Source organism: Hibiscus syriacus, unplaced genomic scaffold (genome assembly GCF_006381635.1).
Source record: "Hibiscus syriacus cultivar Baekdansim isolate YM2019G1 unplaced genomic scaffold, ASM638163v2 tig00004142_pilon, whole genome shotgun sequence".
Taxonomy (NCBI): Eukaryota; Viridiplantae; Streptophyta; class Magnoliopsida; order Malvales; family Malvaceae; genus Hibiscus; species Hibiscus syriacus.
Genome location: NW_024062002.1, coordinates 38,662 through 49,755, shown reverse-complemented (window position 1 = coordinate 49,755; position 11,094 = coordinate 38,662). Strand labels below are relative to the sequence as shown.

Genomic DNA, 11,094 nt, shown 5'->3' with positions numbered 1-11,094 from the left:
GTTGTTGGCATAGGTTTGATGAAGACTTCACGTGTGTCACTACCAACAAGTATCACTCTCTCAATGATAGTTCCTCTAGCAGCTACCCCTCTTCTGGCTCAACCTCTACCAGTGGTAACCAGGGCTGCAAGTGTTGTTCAAGGGTAAAAGCAGATTATCAAGCAAACGTCGCTACTACATCCTCTAAACGTTGGGTGGTGAACTCGGGTGACACGCATCACATCACTCCAGACAAAACAAACCTTACCAATACCTCTGATTTCCTTGGACCAGGTAAAATTACAGTTGATAATGGTGTTTCACTTAACATTCGATCGGTTGGTAGGTCAATCTTATCTACTAAATCCAGAATATTGATGTTGCATGACTTGTTGCATGTTCCCATATAACAAAAAACTTGATTTTCGTTTCGAAGCTTGCTAGGGACAATAACATCTTCTTTGAGTTCCATGCAAATAACTGTTGTGTACTTGATGAGGTTACCAACCGAGTGCTACTAAATGGTGAGGAATCTGGAGGGCTTTACTCGTTTATAGCAAGCCACACTGGAAAAGAAGACAGGTGCACTGCTGCTGATGTTAGCTTAGTTACTAAATCTGTAACTAGTGAGCTAGAGAAGTTATAGCATCGAAGACTTGGCCATCCCTCTACTGAAATACTAAGACAATTGACTAAAGAGCTTGATGTAAAATTTTCTTCAGATATTAATAAAACGTGTACTGCTTGCCAAATGGGAAAAACCCACAGATTACCATTTATGCATTCAACCACAACCTATGATACTCCATTTTAGCTTGTTTTCACTGACTTGTAGGGACCTCTACACATCCCCTCGAATGGATTTAGGTATTATGCTTCGTTTATTTATGCATGTACCAGACACACATGAATCTATCTTCTCAAATATAAATCTCAGGCCACTGAAGCCTTTCTATTATTTTAAAAGATGGTGTTAACACAATTTGGTGCCTCCGTTAAATCTGTTTAAAGTGACTGGGGTGGTGAGTTTCACAGTCTCTCCCCACTTCTAGCCAAAGCTGGTATCATTCATAGATTGTCGTGTCCTCACACATCCGAACTGAATGGAGTTGTTGAAACAAAGCACAAACATTTGGTTGAGATAGCTCTTGTGTTACTGGCACAAGTAGCACTGCCAATGAAGTTTTGGTTGTATGCTATCATTGATGCTGCTCAGCTAATAAACAAGCTGCCTACCAAGGTTCTACAGGGGCTCCCCCTAGTGAGAAGCTGTTAGGGAAGAAACCAAACTACAATGAGCTCAAGGTGTTTAGCTGCCAATGTTTCCCTCACTTAAGACCCTTTCAAGCCCATAAACTCGTATTTCAATCCCAATCGTGCACTTATCTAGGTGTCAGCCCCTAACACAAAGGCTTTTTATGCCTGGCTGCTAATGGAAAGGTCTATGTCTCTAGGCATGTTGTTTTTAATGAAATTGTGTTTCCTTTTGTAGGACAGTTGCCCCTGGTTAAATCACGTGTGGTCAGAATCACCACTCTCAATCCCTTGAGATTGTGTCAAACAGACAGCTTGTACCCACTCAGCAACCTGCCCAACCGGGCACTCTAGGCAATACTGAATTAGGAGAAACATTTCCCTTAAACATAGAAGATGTTAGTTTAGAAGAAGCTGCGGGTGAGTCTTCGAATGCTCACACTAAAGCGAGTGGTGGAACCATACCTGAGAATAATCCTGTAGAAGAAGTAGTTGTAGAATCCTCTCATCTAGTTACTCCCAACAGTAACACTAGTAAAACAAGTGGAAATACTGAAGATAATTCTGAAATTCCTCTTGCTGCTGACAGATTTCACATGAACAACCACTCTATGCTCACAAGGGGCAAGCGTGGAATTTTCAAACCAAAAGCTTATTCCTGTCACTTTGATGAGGTTGTTCCCTCCACTATCAATGAAACACTACAAGCACCAAAGTGGGCTGCTGCTGTTTAAGAAAAGTTTGATGCACTCAAAAAAATAGGACCTGGACACTTGTTAAACTTACTCCAGGCCGTGTTGCAGTTGGGTGTAATTGGCTTTTTAAGGTAAAGCGTAACCCAGATGGTTCAGTTCGCAGGTACAAGGCACGTCTGGTTGCCAAAGGTTTCTCGCATGTGCCTGGGCAAGATTATTTTGACACATTCAGTCCTGTTGTAAAGTTTACAACACTGAATGTCATCTTGTCTGTTGCAGTTGCCAATAATTGGGAGTTGAGGCACATTGACATCAACAATGCTTTTCTTAATGGTGATCTAAGAGAAACAGTTTTCATGCAACAACCGCCTGGTTTCGAGCAATCAGCAGTAGATGGTGTGCCCCTTGTATGTCAACTGCAGAAGGCGCTATATGGATTGAAGCAAGCCCCTCGCAACTGGCATACCAAACTAAATGATGTGCTTCTACAAATTGGTTTTCAAGTGTCTCGAGCTGACACTTCTTTATTTTTCTCAATAACAGTTGCTGAGCATATCTATCTCCTGGTCTACGTGGATGATATAGTAATTACAGGGTCATCACCATCCTCAATTGACAAAGTTGTATGCACGCTTTGAGATACTTTTTCACTCAAAGATCTAGGGTCCCTTAGCTATTTTTTGGGAATTGAAGTAAAGCGGTATGGTTGTTCTTTGATGCTTAGCCAAAAGAAATTTATCTTAGAGTTGTTGGAGAAAGCTGGCATGGAAAACTCATTACCATGTACAACGCCTATGATTCTAGCACCCAAACCAGCTGAAGATTGTGAGCCACTGGTTAATGCTACCACGTATCGATCCATTATTGGGTCATTATTGTACGTTTGTCATACCAAGCCAGAGCTATCCTATAGCGTTGGAAAGGTGGCCCAATTTATGCATACGCCCTGTGCAAGTCATCTCTCATCCGTAAAACGAATCTTGAGGTACCTTGCAGGAACTCTTGAATATGGATTGATGTTTCTGCCATCCAAGGCGCGGTATGCAGTTTCAGCATTTGCTGATGCTGACTGGGGTGCCAATGTTTCTGACCGTAGATTAGTTTCGGGTTTTGGTGTGTTCCTTGACAACCACCTGGTTGCATGGAGCTCTAAGAAACAAAAAACAGTGTCATGTTCCACCATGGAGGCTGAGTATAAATGTTTAGTTGATACTACAGCTGAAGTTACTTGGATAAGTACACTAATTAATGAACTTGGGTTGAAGCAACATGGAAAATCTGTTATTTGGTATGATAACACAGGGGCCGTGGCAATGAGTGCTAACCCGGTTTATCATGCACAATCAAAGCACGTAGATCTTGATGTGCACTTCATTCGCGAAAAGGTGGCAGCTCAACAGCTTTGTGTGAACTATATTCCCGCATCTCATCAAATTGCAGATGGTTTTACTAAGTCGTTGTCCAAAGCAGCCTTTGAAATGTTTCGGGAAAAGATTGGGGTACAAGTTTTTTCAAGACCAGGAGAAAAGAAGAAGTAGAGGGAATGTTAGAAGAATGAGTCTGTGAGTGTTTGTGTGAGCATCAGAATTGCTCGAGCATGCGGCTTAGTGGTTCTAGAAATTTACTAGAAGCTAAGGCTGTTAGTAATTAGTTGAGTTTGTTAACAGTCAGTTACAAAGACTGTTAAGAATATAACTACCTTGTAAAGCTGTATATAAGATTGTATGGTGTGCAGATCAAATAACAATTCATCTCCTTCATTCAATTTACGTGTGTTTAGTTTTTCACCTTAGATATCCAACATTGTTGTTAATGGTAAATAATGGAGAAAAATACGAATGGTAAATAATACTAAAAGAATGGAGTGTTAGTTTTAGAAAAATAATTAAAAAGAAGAAGCTTGCATTCATCCCTATTCCATTATTTTTCTGTTTCACTTTATTTTTCTCTATTCACCCAAATCTCTCCCTGGATATCTTTGGGTTTGAATTCAAACTCTGCGGTGAATTATCAAATACCACTTTTCAGATCATTCATTTGAAATTTTTTTCTTAATTTTCTGTTTGAAAATTATTGATTTAATTGTTGTTATATTATTATTACAGATTCATACAAACACAGCAGAAAAGGAATTTAATCTTAATATTTAGTTGACGACGCGCCTTTTGATTTAACTGATGTTTATTGGATTTTGTTTGTTTTTCTTCATCTTTGTCAGTTTTTGCTCAAGCATTGTTTGTTGGATGATTTTGTGTTGGCTTCAAAGCGATGAGCGCTCAATTTACAAAGGTTTCCTCGGGTATGCTTCGATCAACACTCATACCTGAATCAGAGAAACATAGCTCAAAATCATAGATCATAATCATGTTCTCCGTGTTCCGGATATTCGAATAATTTGTAAAATGACAAGTTTTGCAATTTACAGTATTTCATTTGTGGAAGTTTTACATATTGGATGTGCATCATGCAAAGCGAATTCAGTAGAAAATCATTTTTTTTTTGAAATATTCAAAAGCGTCTTATTTTCGGTTCATTTTCCACACTTCATCTGAACCGAAGTAACCAAATCATCAATCATAAGCATGTCCTCTTAATGTAAATTGTGTACTGAAGTTCGTATAAAATGTCGGTTTTGCAGCCCATAATAGAAGATTGAGGAACTTATTGAACCAAAGCGATAACCGAATTTGTGCGGATTGTAGTGCTCCGGATCCGAAATGGGCGTAAGTTTTAGCATTACAACATTATAGCAATAATTTTCTTGTATGTAAAGTTGTTTGTTGATTCAGAAAGTAATATTCCGATTATACTTTTCAGATCGACAAATTTCGGAATCTTTATATTCGGGAAATGTTGCGACTTGCACAAAAGCCTGGGTACGCACGTCTCCAATGTGACTACTTTAGGCCACATCTAATCTATTGACTATTGCTGTATATATTATGCTGTTAAATAACCGAGTAGGACCAGTCAGAAGAACAGATAAAAGGCCTGAAACAGGGGGTGAAACCCGGAAAGCCGACGATCTGGCCAAAACTGAGAACTGAAAAAGCCAACAAAACATGACTCTTTGTTTACCTCTGTGGTGATTTCAGGTTCTATCAGTAGCATTGGATGAATGGACGATTGAACAAATTGATGCGGTGGCCGAAGTTGGAGGACATTCCGCAGCTAATGCAATATACGAGGCCCATATATCCGAAGGTTATTCCAAGCCGGGTCCAAATGCTAGTATTGAGGAGAGGAATAAATTCATCAAGTATGTTAAAACTTTTTCATAAATATGACTTTGTCCTGCTCTGTTCGGAGGATCATACTCTATACCCGTGCATGTCAAACAAAGAAACTTTAAGAGTTGGAACAATATAGAACATGTGTGTTGTAAATCTTGTACATTTTGTTATTATAATTACTTGTTTTTTTATCCTTCTCAGGTCCAAGTACGAAGATCAAGAATTTTCTAAACCGAGCTTGCTGATTGCTTCGGGGAAGAGTACTTCTACCTCTTCATTTAGTCGATCTTTTCATCAAAGTTTATGGATAGTTTCCGATTAATGCTGGAACAGGTAAATTCATTTGATCTTTGTGCCTTTCAATCTGCTTCATTTTCTCAGGAACCAAAGAAAGATCACGACGCTAATGATTTCTTGGAAAAAAAAACAGGAACCTGAAAATTGATTCGAATCATATTGATACTTTTTGGTTTATTAAACTTAAATCCATTTCGATTCGGTTATAATTTAAGAACCTCGACAGAAATTTGAATGGCAATATTGTGCTATATTTAATCAATTTGAACCCCTTTGACGTGTTAACAGGAAGGCATGGTGGAATTTATTGGTTTGTTGAAGGTAACAGTGTTGAGAGGCTCGAATTTAGCCATCCGGGATATGATGACAATGTTAGGCACTTCACTGTCAGAGGTACACCACAACAGAATGGGGTGGCAGAGCGTATGAACCGAACATTAGTGGAGAAGGTTCGGTGTATGTTGTCTAATGCTGGGTTAGGCAAAGAATTTTGGGTTGAGGCTTTGGTCTATGCTTGTCACCTTGTCAACCGCTTACCATTGACTGCTATTGGTGGTAAAACACCATTAGAGAAATGGTTTGGAGTACCTGCTACAGATTATGATTCCTTACATGTGTTTGGTTCCACTGCATACTACCATGTTAAGGAGTCAAAGCTGGATCCAAGAGCAAAGAAGGCGATCTTTATGGGGATCACCTCTGGTATGAAAGGCTGTCGTCTTTGGTGTCCAGAAACAAAGAAAATAATCTTCAGCAGGGATGTTACCTTTGATGAATCTACCATGTTGAGAAAGGTGACTTCAGAAAAATTGGAGCAGACAGACGGAACTCCCAAACAGGTGGAGTTTGAAGGAAGCAAATTTGTCCCAACCAATAAAGAAACTGATGTTGACTCTCCTATGGTAGAAGAAGAGTCAGATGAAGAAGAGGTTTAGACCCAAGAACCTCCACAGCAACATGAATCAATTGCACTCCGAAAGGGAAAGAGGACCATTAGACAACCTGCTCGTTATGCTGATATGGTCTCTTTTGTATCACCGATTGCAATTGATGAAGTTCCTGCCACTTTTAATGAAGCAGTTCAAAGTTCAGAACATAAAAAGTGGAGGATCGCCATGAATGAAGAAATGCAATCCCTTCAAAAGAATCAGACGTGGAAACTAGCTAGTCTTCCGAAGAGAAAGAAGGCAATTGGGTGCAAGTGGGTATATGCAAAGAAAGATGGATTTCCTGACAAGAATAACATCCGCTACAAAACAAGATTGGTGGCTAAAGGCTACGCTCAAACGGAGAGAGTTGATTATAATGAAGTATTTTCTCCAGTTGTAAAACATTCCTCCATCAGAATTTTGTTGGCTTTGGTAGCGCAATTGGATTTGGAACTAGTTCAGATGGATGTAAAAACTGCATTTTTACATGGAGACTTGGATGAGGAAATCTACATGACTCAGCCAGATGGATTCAAAGTTGCTGAAAAAGAAGAGATGGTGTGCAAATTAGAAAAATCGCTGTACGGATTGAAGCAATCTCCAAGGCAGTGGTACAAGCGATTTGACAAGTTTATGATAGGGCAGAAGTACACAAGAAGCAAATATGATCATTGTGTGTATTTACGCGAGCTAGAAGACGGATCCTATATATATCTTCTTCTTTATGTTGATGATATGCTGATAGCTTCCAGGAGTCAGACAGAAATTGCGAAACTAAAGACTCAATTGAACAGGGAGTTTGAGATGAAGGATCTTGGTGAAGCGAAGAAGATTCTAGGCATGGAGATATCAAGGGATAAGAAATTGGGGAGGCTTTGTTTGTCTCAGAAAGAATATCTGAGGAAGGTACTAAAACGTTTTGGCATAAATGAGATGTCAAAACCAGTTAGTACACCTCTTGCTCCTCATTTCAAGCTCGGTGCATCCATGTCACCTAAGGATGATGCAGAACGGGAATACATGTCAAAGGTTCCGTATGCAAGTGCTGTTGGTAGCTTGATGTATGCAATGGTGTGTACGAGACCCGATATTTCACAGGCAATTGGGGTTGTGAGCAGGTATATGCATGATCCTGGAAAAGAGCATTGGCAAGCTGTGAAATGGATTCTGCGGTATATTCTGAACATCGTAGATGTTGGTTTGGTCTTTCAGCAGGACAAACAAGATGGTCAGTGTGTAATTGGGTATTGTGATTCAGACTATGCAGGTGATTTGGACAAGCGTCGATCAACTACTGGTTATGTGTTTACATTTGCAAAGGCACCAGTCAGTTGGAAGTCCACCTTACAGTCAATAGTGGCTTTGTCTACTACAGAGGCAGAGTATATGGCAGTTACAGAGGCTGTGAAGGAGGCAATTTGGCTTCAAGGGTTGCTTGGTGAATTGGGAATGGAACAAAAGCACATCAAAGTGCACTGTGACAGTCAGAGTGCTATTCATTTAGCAAAGAACCAGGTTTACCATGCAAGGACGAAGCACATCGATGTTCGATATCACTTTGTACGAGAGATTCTAGAAGAAGGTGGAGTCATAATCCAGAAGATTCGGACCACTGAGAATCCTGCTGATATGTTGACAAAAGTGGTAACTGCGGTCAAGTTTAAACATTGTTTAGACTTTGTCAATATTGTTACAAATTAAAAGATTGTTTTTTTAGAGATGTGTGTGGAATTTGCCAAGGTGGAGATTTGTTGGTTTTTGGCAAAAGTCCCACATTGGTTGTGTATAAGGAGGAGGGGAAATTCTTTTGTTATAAATAAAGCCCTCCTCCTCCTTAGTTAATCATCCCACAAATATAAGCCTTCTTCTATTTTAAAGGCTATTTGTATTCTTTCTCTCTTTGTAATATTTCCTCTATTAGTGAAATATTTTGGTGTTCTCTTTTATGTCTATTTAATAGCTATTGTCGGGTATAGTTGTTGTTAATTATTGTCCTATTAAAATTACTTGTCTTGGTAGTTCTGTCTAAGGAAAATGGGTTTTAAGAGGGACCATTGTGACCCCTCCTCTTTCCTGGGAATCTACCTTGGGGTGATTTTTAGTACAATCGTTTTCACACTAGTCACCTAGATAATAGTTTGGAAGGTGAATTGTTATTGGTGGAAATTAACCCAAATATCACAACAGACAAGTGATCCTTATGTTGTCTTGACTCTCGGGCAACAGGTTCGTCGCTTATATTTTATCTGTTTCTCAGATTTGGATGTGCGTGTCAAATACATATATGTATGTATCCATGTATATTCTGAAGATCATTTCCTCGTATCCATGTGTTGAACATGAGTGTAATGCTACTATTTTACTAACAACAAACATTGTGTATTTGATCTTATTAGACCATACAAACAGGCGTTGTACCGAGCAGCTTGAATCCGATTTGGAACGAGGACCTTATGCTATCTGTTCCAAGCAATTATGGGCCTCTGAAATTGGTAAGTTGCTCATATATTCCGAGGGTTTTCAAAGAACTGTATCCTCGTACTCATACGAGTGTTGAACACTAAAATGCAAAAAGAAAGCGGATGAAGAATTCAATCATGATAGTTTCCATTGAAAATACAATAAATTGACTGCTAGGCCTTTCATCAACACAAATGCTGACTTTTGATTTGACTTATGAAGTACCTCCATTTAAATTTTTACTTTAGCGGTATACATTTTATGTACTTGAACCAAAGGAGAGATCTTTGTATCATTGATTCCAGTCGTAATAAAGCTTTGCTATTCGGTAGGGTATCATTAGTTATTGTGTTTTCCTCTTGTATTGTAGGTCGACCTCTTGGGTGATGAGGTGGAAATACTTTTTGGGCTTCTCGAGAATATATACATTGCGCTCAATCATTATTCCCCAGTATTGAAACATTATTCTGGAGTAAGTTGTTTCTTCATTCTACTGAACTTAAATATCATTTATATTTCTTAGAAAGAGCCCAATTATCGTGTCTATGCAACCTTCCCTAGGTCACGTAGCATCAATATTAGCTATGGTACTATGATTATACAAATATTGTTTCCCTACTGTGTATCCTCTAAGATTAGATGTGCCCATAATTTCTGTATTCCTGTCTCTTTTTACCACATGTTTTGGCGTTTCTAAATATATTGTTTTGCTTGTTTCAGATTATGGAGATGCTGGAGCTTGTTAGAAAAGAATTGAGTGGAGAATCTAGGAAGCCACGTTGATTTATACTTTCATTGGGTAGTGCTTTAATAACCTTAATGCTCCATAAGAAAAAAAGTTGCGTCAAAAGCTAATTGGAATTTTTTCTGTGATTAGCTGTTGTATAATGTTATGTTACCTGGACTCTTTTTTTAAGTACATGTTTTCGACGCATATCCAAATATTGGTATGAGGTTATGATTTTCCAAAGATCTTCCAAGTACATGGAAAAACTTAGAAATTGAACATTTTCTTGTCTAACACATCTCAAGTCGTTCTCAAGTCCTATTAACATTGTGTTTATACGTGTTTGACTAAATTATTGTTGTTTAAGAAACATCAAACTCATGCCACCTGTTTCTAGTCTATATCATCCAAGCACAAGGGAAAGCTTAAAAATTGAGCATATCCCTGTATCCGACACAAGCCACACTGAGTCCAACTAAATTATTGTAGTTCAAGAAACAGCATAGCATGCTTAGGCCACCTAGTTCTAGCATGGAATTTTCTGAACCTATTTGTTTCATTTTTGTTTGCAGATGAATGGTTGCTTCTTTCCATTCCTCGTGTTTTCTACCTTCTCAGGTATTCAGCATTTGGGAAGGAATCATTGCTTATGCAAAAATTTCACAATCAATAATAGGATTTTGCGCAGGTGACCTGGAAAGAGGCATTGTTATCTCTGGTGATTATGTTATTCTCTTTGTATAGAAACTCAGAAGGTAGTTAGCACGTGACGACGGCATCATTAGGAGAAGTTATTTAGATATGTTGGTATTTTGATGATATTCTTTTGACAAGAATTCATCTAGCTTTTAAAACGCACCACAGGTTAGCACTTTACTTCTAACAAGTGTTATTTTAAGGTTTCTCTACCATAGCTGTACAGACTTAGTTAGCTAATGGTCTGGCAATCCATGTTCATGGATTTATATTTATATTTATATAACTTTTGTCAAGTCCATAACTTGTGTTACAAAGATTTTGATATGCTTGTGTGTTCGTGTCGTGTTAACGTCATGTTTTTAGTCTTGTTTTGTGTAATCTTATTGTGTTTGACATTGTTGGGTGCGAATGGAATGCCCTTTTGCTTTGGTCGGACTGTGAGTTAACATCTTTTCTGGTTTTCGAGTCGAATGCATATTTGTTGTATCTGGTAGTCGATGAAAGTGTGTTTACACTTATGCTAGGAGTTTGATAGGGATGTCTTTGACATCCTGTTAGTCTATTGGCTAATGTACCATACCCGCCACACTCAAGCCTCGGTGCCGTTAAGATAGCATTGGTCCCATATTTATAATTTCCATAGTATCTAAATCTATTTTAAAATTTGGATCCGTTTGTTTATTCCTATTAAATTTGAACAAATATGAATTCAAATTAAATATATAGATTCAATAAATTAATAAAATAAAATAAAATTTAAATATTTTAATTAAATCACTCATATTTTTTTTAAAAATTCTCATTAAGCCTATCAAAGTTTT

The 11,094-nt window shown here is 38.3% G+C and overlaps 1 long non-coding RNA gene and 1 pseudogene across 1 annotated transcript; both read left to right on the top strand.

Annotated features, from left to right (window-relative positions):
• Window positions 1–4,117: 4,117 nt before the first annotated feature.
• LOC120191556 lies at window positions 4,118–8,951 on the top strand (annotated as a pseudogene).
• Window positions 8,952–9,036: 85 nt separating this feature from the next.
• LOC120191540 lies at window positions 9,037–10,338 on the top strand. Its single transcript, XR_005522703.1, has 3 exons — window positions 9,037–9,319; window positions 9,568–9,646; window positions 10,193–10,338. It is a non-coding gene; the product is annotated as an uncharacterized LOC120191540 (long non-coding RNA).
• Window positions 10,339–11,094: the final 756 nt, after the last annotated feature.